Source organism: Vombatus ursinus, unplaced genomic scaffold (assembly GCF_900497805.2).
Source record: "Vombatus ursinus unplaced genomic scaffold, bare-nosed wombat genome assembly UNPS02014821.1, whole genome shotgun sequence".
Classification (NCBI taxonomy): Eukaryota; Metazoa; Chordata; class Mammalia; order Diprotodontia; family Vombatidae; genus Vombatus; species Vombatus ursinus.
The window spans coordinates 8594459-8606749 of NW_020954599.1; positions in this window are offsets into that span (position 1 = coordinate 8594459).

The window sequence follows — 12291 nt, forward strand, 5'->3', positions numbered from 1 at the left end:
ACTGTCCTCTGTCCTGTCTTTTGAGGGAAACACTGCTGGGCAGTGACCCAGGGAAATGGTGGTATGGAGAAAGAAGTCTCAGAGTCAGCCCATTATGCTGCTCTCCTCTGCCCCAAAGTCTCCTTCATGGACTAAAATCCATATTAAACACCTAGAACAGTCTGAGACCCCCAAACTTCAGAATAATCTGCTTGCAAATGTCTCTCGTCTCTTTCAGCTTCTGGGTAAAAACAACCACAGAATAAACCATAAACAAAAGAGAACTCATTTCTTAGGAGTCTGACAGACTGATTGATGGAAGTAAATTAGTTTTGAATTTGCTATTTTCTGTAACAGAAATTTTTCGTCCTTTATTTTCTATGGGAATTGTAAGCAAAGATCATTGAGTGTGCTTATGCTAAAATTCTTCCCCTTCCTTTTGTCCTCTCTTCCTTCCCCTCCCTCTCCCTTTCTCTCTTCCTGTCTTTCTTCCTTGTCCCTTAAGAACAGTATAGCTATGTGACACAATGGATAGATTCCTCAACTTGGCTTCAGAAAAACCCGAAGTGACTGAGTAATTCACTTAACCTCTGTTTGCCTCAGTTCCCTCAGCTATAAAATGGGGATCACAACAGCATCTCCCTCTAGGGGTTGTTGCGGAGCACAAATGGGATCTCTGTAAACCTCTTTGCACAGGGCCTCAGTAAACACTTCATCAATTCTGGTTTCTTTCCTTCCCTCTTTCCTCATTCCCTCATCTGGCCCATGATCGCTTGTTACAATTACACCACACTTAGCTTGCTTTTATTGTTCTTTTGCTTTCGTTCACATTGCTGTAGTCCAAATTAATCATATTTATTCTTTCTTTTGGAAATCTAATATTCCATCACATTGTATGTTACATTTTGTTTTGTGCTTCTCAATAAATAGATACCCATTTCATTTTACATTTTTGCTACCACAACAAATGCTGATGTAAAATTTTTATATATGTGGAAATTTTTTTTCTGCCTGACCTCTTTAGGATATATATCTAACAGAAGATCTCTGGGTAAAGAGGCAAAAACAATTTAGTCACTTTTTTTTCATAAATCCCAATTCTTTTCCAGAATGGTTGAACCAATTAGTACTTTGACCAATAGTATATTAATGGGTCTGTCTTCCCATAGCACCTTCAACATTGACTATTTCCCTCTTTTGTCATCTTTGCAAATTTTCTGAATGCTAGGTAAAGCCTCAGATTTGATTTAATTTTCATTTCACCTATTAGTGATTTGGAGTAATCTCTGATGTGGTTGTGAGTAATTTGCAATTCTTCTTTTGAGGCTTAGTTATACCCTTTGATCACTTATTTATTCTGTCTACTTTCTGGCTATGATAGGTTGAGAAGCAGTAAGCTGAATCTTTTCCAACAATGAAATCACTTTTCTAAGTTCTCTGAGATTTAAGAAAAATTGATTGTATTTCCCTGTTACCTGTGAACTCAATTAAGGCCCAAAGGAAATCAGGTCAGCCAAATTTCGTGTTGAAAATGCTTCTGCAAAAAGACCATGGGTTTGAAATATGTCTCATAAATAGTATCATAGGTTAGAAGAGGTTTTATTTAGCCAGGACAGTGCAGTGTTAGAGTCAGTTCTTATTGGCTTGTGAAGGCCAATTGTTAAATTTTCAATGTGAGTATTTACACTTTGGAAATAAACAAGTGTTACAAATCGGGGTCTGATTAACTTAAGAAAGTGATAGAGAAAAAGTAATTAAAATTAAACTTAAAACTGTGCCTTGAGTATACTTTTTTTCTTTTGGGGGTGGGGCGGGGAGAAATGATTGTTAAATATTTACCAGCACGACACTGCATATGAGCTAGTTGTCTATTTCTCTCCATCTGAATTCTATGCATAAACGTTTTTCACCTACTCAGTGGTTCTACCTTCAGGTTAACCCAGGACTGGGGAACCCATGTTCTGATGTTGGTCTAGAGGTGTGTGTGTGTGTGTGTGTGTGTGTGTGTGTGTCTGTCTGTCTGTGTCTGTATCTGTGTATGTGTGTGTGTATCCACCTGTGAAATTACGTGGCTAGTGACCTCACCCACTAGTTATTCCATTCCTTCCCATTACAGGCGTCAATCAAACCAAAAACTCCAATGCCAACATCACTATCTTCCTCCTCCTCAAATCCCGCCAACTATAATTAGGGAACTCTGAATGAGAAAAATTCCACTACAAATGCAAAATAACACCTGCCCAGAAATTTAGAGAGTGGCCTAGGGGCCGCTCTTTGACCAATAACGTATTAATGGGTCTGTCTTCCCATAGCACCTTCAACATTGACTATTTGGAAAGGTTAAGTGAATTGACCAGGGTCAAATAGCCAGCATGTGTCGTAGATGGGATTTGAACCCAGGTTTTCCCCACTATAAGACCGGCTTTCTGTCCATTATACTACATTGCCTCCCTTATTATTATCTTATTAAGCAATTACTTGGGTTGGATAAAGTGTAATTAAAGAAGAAACATCCTTCTCATGGAATATATGCTGCAAGAACGGACCTCTGGCCTCTAAAAAAGGCATCTCCCAAGTGTAGAACCCCTGTCTAGTCTGGCATCCATCAGTCTCTTATCTCTCATCTGAGAAATGAGAGCCAACCAGTAAATTCAACATCCTATTTTTATACTTCCTATCTCTCTGCGAAAGGGGGGTGGTTAAGCAGTTAACTCACGACTAGTTAGCCAACTCTGCAGAAACTTCATCGATTCTCCTGGCATCAGCTGTTCAGGCCAATAGGACAATGGGATGCTCAGCTTAAGTCCTGGGAGTGCCCCTCCTTGGTCTCTGGCACTTTGTAATGCTTCAGTCTGCTCCTGCCCCCCGGTATTGAAATGGGGTGCTGACGAAATGCTGTAGAGGTAAATGGACGTGTGTTGCTTCCTGATATCAGCTTATAGCAATAGCAGCAGAGGGGAGCAAGGGAGTCCTGACTGCCACCATGCCCTTCTCTGTTTCATCTTCAGAGCTTTCCAAGTTACAAATTTGTTGATCCAAATGGTTCCTTCCTCCAAGGAGGATTCAACAAGTTGCCCTGTCTCTTTACATCTTGCTACAACTAGGGGAACACAGCTACATCTCTGCTTTACTTAGAAGTTACCTAATCTGTTGTGTTTAGAAATGCATTGGTCAGGTGGATGATACATAGAAACTGAAGTTTGAGCCCATTATCCTTAGGGACCGAAGTAGTATAGGAAAGAATATGCTCCTAGGAGTGTGGGAGGGGAATGTTTATATTTCTTCTGTTCTTGCTAAGTCTTCTCAGTAAATAGGCCTTTGCAAAAGTTTGAAAAAAATCTCATTAGGTCAAATGCTCAACTAAGGTGTAGCTGAACGTCCCACCAATGCATAGAGGGTGGATCCTACCACATCTATGACAGTTGATCATTCAGTCTCTCCAGGACCTTTTGCATTGTTGGGGGCTCACTGCCCAATAAGGCATTTTTGAATTGTTAAACTTGAATTGTTAAAAAGTTCTTATCCAGATCCAAAAATTGGCTATTTAAACAAATATTCCAGTGGCAGAAAAATGCATTTGATTTTGGCATTTGATTTCACGTCCAGGTCAGTGGTGTCTTTCAGTTTGTTTTTGAATTCTCAGTAGAATTGTACATCATTTCCCTCAAACATTCTTTTACAGAGAAGATTCATACATGTTTGACCTGACAATAACCTGCTCATCTTTCTAATTCTTTCACAAATTATTCTTAATAGTTATTCTTCTTATGATTGCTAATTTCTAAAGTGATTGTGCTCCCACTTTGTCACCTTATCTTTTCTCCCATTTCTCATCTAATTATGAAAAGATTATAATAATGCATTTGTTACAACCATTTAATTTTTGAGATCATTTATTATGACTGAGAAGTGATCAGAATCCTGATACAAGAAAACAAAATCATGTTAAGCCTTGCCCAGAAAAGAAAACATCTACCTTCACTGCATGTCAATTAGGTCGAGCCAAAAATCTTAGGGAAAAGAAACTGACACACCATGGTTATTTCCATGGCTACAAATTGGAGGGCCAGAAATATATAGTTATTGCTGCTATAGGAAGCATAGAGCTATTAATACACAAATATTTTTATTTGGATCCAAGAGAGGAGGGGATATTTGGTTGTAAAAAAAAAAAACACACCCATGCAGTTCTGTGAATTTTATATTCATGAAAGGCGAGGAGCTTTCCATAATCTGAAGACATTCTGTGATGCTTTGGAAAAGGCACTGGATTTGGAATTAGAGAATCTGCATTCCAATCCTGGCTCTTCCGCTTACTACCTGTGTAACTTTGGAAAAGTCACTTACCCTGAAGGCCTCAGATTCTTCATCTGTAAAATGAAAGGGTAATGTCAAACAACCTCTGAGATTCCTTCCAACTCCAGAACCTTCATAATTCCCTTGTCAGAATGGAACCATGGAGCCAATCATAGAATTCCAGAGTTGAAAGGGTCTTTAGAAGTAAATTTTTCCATTCCCTCCAGCCCCAATAATAAGAACTAAAGGTTCCCAATGGATTGTGCGATTCAAGATTTACAACCTCCTCCAAAAAGTGTGTGTGTGTGTGTGTGTGTGTAACATTTAACTTAAGAAATGGGATATGGAGAAGGTTGCTGGGTGAAGAGAGGAGAAGGTGGACAAATTCTGGAGCCAAATATAATTTAGTAACACCTTTTCAGGATAAAGAACAAAATAATGGGGAGTAGGATGAAGGGACCAAATGGGACTTCAGGCAGCCACCTGGACCTTGGTAGATTATTTTCAAACAGGTTACTTGAGACTTATTTAGGTGTGATTGCTTTAACTGCCTGTCTCTGTCTCTGTCTCTCTGTCTCTGTTTTTCTGCCTCTCTCTGTCTCTGTCTGTGTCTCTCATCCCACATTTACAATCAGTTGCTGAATCTTATTATTCTGCCTCCATAGCTTCTCTGACATCCAACCTTTTCTCTCTACCCACACAGATGCTATCTAAATTCAGACCCTTATCGTCTATAGCTTAGATTATTTCAACAGCTTCCTACCTGGTCTCCCTACCTCAAATCTGTTCCTGCTTCATTTCATCCTTCACACTGCTGAGAAAGTGATTTTACTTCAGTGCCGATCTGACTGTGCTGCTCTCCTCATTAAACTCCAGTGGCTCCCTATTGCTTCTAGAATCAATATAAACTCTTCTGTTAAGCTTTTAATGCCTTATACAACATTGTCCCAACCTATTTTCCAGGCCTCAATGCACGTTACTTCCCTTTCCACACTCTGTGATGGAGCCAAACCCGTATTCTTTTCTGTTTCTGACACACAATGGCCCATTTTCCATCTCCACGCCTTTACAGTTGCTTTAGGTCTGGAATTTCCCCACTTTCTTCTCCCTTCCATTTCATAGAATCCTCCTCTTCCAGCAAGACTCAGCTGAAGCACCACTTTCTACATGAAACCTTTCCTGATGCCACCAATAGCTAGCACCCTCCCTCTCAAATTTCCTTGATATAAAATACTTTGCATTGATTCTTTTATATTTATTCTCTATATACTTACATAAATCCTGTTAGAATATAGGTTCTATGTGCATAGAGATTATTTCAATTGTTATATTTGAACCCACAGTGCCTAGCACAGTGCCTTTCTCATAGTATACCTGTATAAATCATAGTAGTTGGTTGATTGATTTCTAGGACACTAGGATTTTTCTTGTTTACCTTTTTGGGGTCATCAGAACCCAGAGAAAATGTCTGAGCATTTGAAAACAGAAAAACAGGGGTAGCCCACAAGCCATTTTGAAACAAAATTGTTCCCTTTAGTCAGAATATGGAGGAAAAAGATTTACTAAGATTTATGAGTCTGGTTAAACTTTACCCCAGCTCATCAGCTATTTAAACAGATTGGTTTTATACCCATCTCTTTGTGCTTCTTGGACCACTGAAGACTGAGGCAGTCAGTCAGATTAACTGAGTGGCCACTGTGTGTGGAGTAGTGTGCTGGGAGCTGTAACATCTGTAATATTGATCCACCTGTCAGCCTAGGCTTCAAAGTGCAATAGTGGGAATAGCTTGACAGGGATATTGAGGCTGGGGAGAGAGAGGAAAGCTGTGTGTTCTTAGAGACAGCAATTTTTTCCCCTCTAAAAGCATGTCTGCTAGCACACTAATGAAAAGTATGAGAAAAAATTAACACATTAGAAATAATATAAAAGGTGCTAAAGAGATGAAAAGTATTATAATATTCAATTATATAATATTGGGTAAAATGTGAAAACCAAATTGAACTTTGGTGTCAAATGCACAATGAATTGTCATTTCACTAAATTTGGACTGACTACAGATTTGTGTTTGCTTACTGCTATCCCCTTCTAGTTTATCCTACATTAAGCAGCGTGATTCCCCCTCATATGGTGTTTATATGTTTATCATCTCTTGCTCAGACATCTGTTGCTTTTTATGTTGCCAGTACAGGGGGAGGGTTTGAGTGATCCTTTTTTGTTTGTTTGTTTGTTTTGAGGCAGTTGGGGTTAAGTGACTTGCCCAGGGTCACAGAGCTAGTAGGTATCTGAGGCTGGATTTGAACTCAGGTCCTCTTGATGCCATTGCTGGTGCTCTATCCATTATGGTGTAATGATTATGCCATCTAGCTGCCCAGGAGTAAGAAATTTTGTAAAATAATCAAGGAAAGGAAAATGAAAACCTAAATTTTGGGCAAAACCCTTAACCTCTAAAGGCCTTAGCTTCTTCACGTGAAAAAACAAAAAACCCCAAGAAAGAATAGTAATACTTTTACTACTGATTTTGAAGAGTTCAACGAGGCAAAATGTTTAATAAATCTTAAAGTATCATATGAATATAAATTGTCATCAAATGTATAAATAGGGTCCCTTGATAGAATGTAATCTCTTTGAGGATAGGGACTTTTTGTTTTATTTTTGGTCTTTATATACTCAGTACCTGACACACAGCTGGTGCTTAACAAATGCTTGTTGATTGATATGAAGGGAAGAACCCTAATATAATAATTTGTAAACCATACAGTGCAGAGTTTATTTGCTCCACTGATGTGAACTTTGTCACATGTTGCAGTTATTTGTATGCATCTCTCATCTCCCCTATGATATTATAAGTCTTTTGACAGCTGAGCCTGTGTTTTTGGTTTCTTTGCATTCCCTAAAATGCTTCGCACAATGCCTTGCATATAGTAGGGGCTCAATCCATATTTGTGGAATTAAAGTAATTGAATATTTCCATTTGCATGAAGAAGGGCCAGATGTGCAGGTTTAAATGTTTCAGTGTGCACATAATATTCCCACTTAACCTGTGCATGCTTGGTTGCTAAATTACGTACCCCAAAGAAGTATCCCAAATTACGGCCTCTTTCCAAACTTGGAAAGCAGTCACATAGCCCATGGATCAAAGCTGACAAAGACTATTCCTTGATTAACTATTTCATTAGTGATGCTCTCAATCTGTGGTCATTGGGATCATGGGATATCTGAGTGGCCACCTGAATTTATCTAAGTACTTTATGGATGCTGCTGAGCTTTGGTTAAAAGCTATGGCAGAAATGCCCGAACTGCATACACATCACTTAAGTCTAACTTTCCTTCTGAATGAATGACTTGATATTTGGTAAAGTGGAACCTGCCTACTGTTCTCCTACAAACTTGAGGCCAGGAACTGTTTTGTTTTTGCCTTTCTGCTTCTTGCAACTAGTGCAGTATCCAGCACAGAGCAGGTGCTTAATACATGCTTATTGGTGGATTAATTGGTCCTCCCTTGCCCCTTCTGAAATGTCACTCAAACCTCAGGTCCAAATGTCTCAACCCTAGTGTTACGGTGTCTTGTGATGCCCCATTCAAGCTATAGGCATACATTCCTCTATTGTTCATCAACAATCCTACTATATTTTTGTATCCTCTTGTTATCCAGGCCTTGTCTCTTCTGATTTTGCATTCTAGTTGTTTTCTAGAGACCATATATTCTTCTTGTTAGTAACTTGTAAATCTTCTACATTAACCTCAAGGAGCATGCACTCAGTCTGATTCTCCACTTCATTTCTTCCTGTATCCTTGTGATAACATACTTAAAATAGTAAATCCTATTTTTGATTTTTTTATGGTAATTATTTATTTATTTTTTTGTTTTCAACATTTACTTCCACAAGATTTTGAGTTCCAAATTTTCACCCCATCTCGTCCCTCCCCCCACCCCAAGATGGTATGCATTCTGGATACCCCTTCCCCTAGTCTGCCTTCCCTTCTATCTCTACCCCTCTTCTCTTATCCCCTTCCCCTTCAATTTTCCTGTGGGGTGGGATGGATTTCTGTACCCCATTTCCTGTATTTCTTATTTCCCAGTTGTATGTGAAAACATTTGTTTTTAAACATACGTTTTTAAAACTTTGAGTTCCAAATTTTCTCCCTTCCTCCCTCCTCATTTGATAAGGCAAGCAACTAAATATAGGTTATATATGTGCAGTTATCCAAAACACTTCCATAGTAGACATGCTGTGAAAAACTAACTTTATTTCCCTTAATCCTATCCCACCCACCCATTTATTCTATTCTATCTTTTGACCCTGTCCCTCCTCAGAAGTATTTGCTTCTGATTACTCCCTTTCCCAATCTGCCCTCCTCTCTATCATCCCCCTATTCTCCTGTCTCCTTCCCCCCCCCCCATTTTCCTGTAGGGTAAGACAGATTTCCACACCCAATTGAGTGTGTATGTTATTCCCTCCTTAAGTCAAATCCTATGAGAATAAGATTCACTCATTCCCTCTCACCTTCCCCCGTTTCCCCTCTTTTGTAAGAGCCTTTTCTTTTCTGTTTTTTTGTGTGGGATAATTTACCCCGTTCTACCTCTCTCTTTCTCCTTCTCATATATTCCTCTCTCTCCCTCCCTTAATTTTATTCTCCAGATATGACCCCTTCATTTTCAACTCACCCTGTGCCCTCTATCTATCTATATCTACATATATGTACATATAATTTTTTCCCCTCTAACTACCCTAATACTGACAAAGGTCTCATGAGTTACAAATATCATCTTTCCATGCAGGAATGTAAACAGTTCAACATTAGTAAGTCTCTTTGATTTTCTCTTTCCTGTTTACCTCTTCATGTTCCACTCGAGTCTTGTATTTGAAAATCAAATTTTCTATTCAACTCTGGTCTTTTCATCAAGAATGCTTGAAAGTCCTCTATTTTACTGAATGACCATTTTTTCCCCTGCAGGACTATACTCAGTTTTGCTGGGTAGGTGATTCTTGGTCGTAATCCTATCTTCTTTGCTCTCTGAAATATTATATTCCATGACCTGTGGTCCCTTAATGTAGAAGCAGCTAAATCTTGTGTTATCCTGATTGTGTTTCCACAATACTTGAATTATTTCTTTCTGGCTGCTTGTAATATTTTCTCCTTGACCTGGGAACTCTGGAATTTGGCTACAATATTCCTAGGAGTTTTCCTTTGGGGATCTCTTTCAGGAGGAGATCAGTGGATTCTTTCAATTTCTATTTTGCCCTCTGGTTCTAATATATCAGGACAGTTTTCCTTGAAAATTTCTTGAAAGATGATGTCTAGTCTCTTTTTTTGATCATGGCTTTCAGATAGTCCAATAATTTTTAAATTCTCTCTCCTGGATCTATTTTCCAGGTGAGTTGTTTTTCCAATGAGATATTTCACATTGTTTTCTAATTTTTCATTCTTTTGGATTTGTTTTACAGGATCTTGATTTCTCATAAAGTCACTAGCTTCCAATTGCTCTATTCTAATTTTTAAGGAAGTATTTTCTTCAGGAATCTTTTGGACTTCCTTTTCCATTTGGCCAATTTTGCTTTTTAGGGCATTCTGCTCCTCATTGGCTTTTTGGACCTCTTTTGCCATTTGGGTTAGGCTATTTTTTAAGGGGTTATTTTCTTCAGTATTTTTTTGGGTCTCCTTTAGCAAGCTGTTGACTTGTTTTTCATGATTTTCTTGCATCACTCTCAGTTTTTCCTCTACTTCTCTTACTTGCTTCTCAAAATTCCTTTTGAGCTCTTCCAGGGCCTGGGACTGATTCATATTTTTCTTGGAGGCTTTGGATGTAGGAGCTTTGGCTTTGTTGTCTTCTTCTGGTTGTATGTTTTGATCTTCTTTGTCACCAAAGTAAGATAATATAGTCTGATTCTTTTTACGCTGCTTACTCATGATCTTGGCCAATTACTTGAGTTTTAAACTCTTTGTTAAGGTAAAAGTCTGCTTCCAATGTGAAGAGTGTACTGTCCCAAGCTTCGGGGGTTTGTACAGCTGGTTTCAGAGGTACTACTAGAGACCTGCAAATTTTCGGTTCTTCCAAGGTGGTATGATAAAGGGCGAGGTGTTTTCTCTCCACCACCACAACAAGCTCTACCGCACCAGCGTTCCTCCTTGCCCCAGGACCGCCCCTCAGAACTGTGACATAGATCCAAGCACTGGTAAAGCAAGAGATTCCTGTCTCAGCCCTGGCAAAGAGATCTCTGCAATCTCCCTCTGATCATCCACTTGATTCTCCCTCAGTCTGTGGGCCAGAAGCTCAGGAAAAAGCCACGGCCCCGGGCTGTGCTCGAGACTTGCGGCTGAGACCTAGCTCCTCTCTCACCGCAGTCACAGACTTTTCCCACTGACCTTCTAAGTTGTCTTTGGCATTCAGGGGTTGAGAAGTCTGGAAACCACCACAGCTGCCCACAATTCAGCCCTCTGAGCCCTGCTCCAGAGTCTCTGGGGTCTGCACACCCACGCCAAACTGTGCTCCTCTCCCCGCCCAGCACAATATACCTTTCTGATCAACCTTCCAGGCCGTCTTTGGCGGAAATTTGTTTCACTCTGTCTTTTTGTGGGTTCTGCTGCTTTAGAATTTGTTTAGAGCTATTTTTTTAGGTATTTGGAGGGCTTCGGGAGAGAGCTCAAGACAGTCACTGCTTTCCCTCCATCTTGGCTCCACCTCCTTTCCCTATTTTTGATTTTTTGGCACATCTTTTATTCCTACATCAATTTCATATCTTTAATTGTCTCTCCCCTCCCACAATAGCCCATTTTTGTAATAAAAATTTTTTAAAATAGACAAAATATCAGTTTAATAAAATTAACCAACATATCAATTGTCTTCTAGTATATGCAATATTCCACAATTAACCAACCTATCAATTGAGTCTTTTCAAAAAATATTTTTCATTTTACTGTTAATTTTCTTTTTAAATTTTGAGTTCCAAATTTTCTCCCTCCCTCTCACCCCTCTTCCACCCACTGAGAAGGCAAACAACATGATGTCAATTAGACATGTGAAATCACACAAAGCGTATTTCCATGTTAGCCATATTTCAAAAAATGAAGGAAAAATAAACTAAGAAAATTATACTTCAATTTGTATTTAGAGTCCATCAGTTCTCTCTCTGGATGTGGATAGCATTTTTTCATCATGAGGCCTTTGGAATTGTCTTGGATCATTGTATTGATCAGAGTGGCCAAGTCTTTCACAGTTGATCATCATCACAACATGGCTGTTATGGTGCACAATGAGCTCCTGGTTCTTCTCACTTCACTTTGCATCAGTTCATAGAGGTCTTGTCATGCTTTTCTGAAACCACTCCCCTTTTCATTTACCACAACATGATAGTACTCCATCACAGTCATATGCCACCTCTTGTTCTGTCATTCACTAATTGTTGAGCATGCCCTTAATTTCTAATTCTTTGCCACCACAAAAAGATCGGGTATAAATATTTTTGTACATACAAATGGTTTTCCTTTTTCTTTAATCTCTTTGGGATGCAGACCTAGTAGTAGTATCCTAGTACTCCTAGTTATTCAGGCTTGGTGTTAACTTGGGCTTTTTCCTTTATCTAATAAGTTACCAAGTCCTATTGATTGTATTTTCATTGCTGTTCAGTTGTTTCATTTGTGTCTGACTCCCTGTGACACCATTTGGGGTTTTCTTGGCAAAGATACTGGAGCAGTTTGCCATTTCTTTCTCTAGCTCATTTTACAGATGAGGAAACTGAGGCAAATAGGGTTAAATGACTTGCCCAGGGTCACACAGCTAGTAAGTATTTGAGATTGAATTTGACCTCAGGTCTTCCTGACTCTAGGCCTGATGCTCTATCCTCTTTGCCACCTAGCTGCCCTTCTGCTTTCTACTTCTACTTCTAACATAACATCTCTTATATATGGCCCCTTCCCTCATATGACGCTGATACCTCGTTCACTGGCTTCTGGTAGAGAGGAGGCAGATAACTCCTGATTGGTTTTCATTGACTAGGGCTGCCTCCAAGATAATCA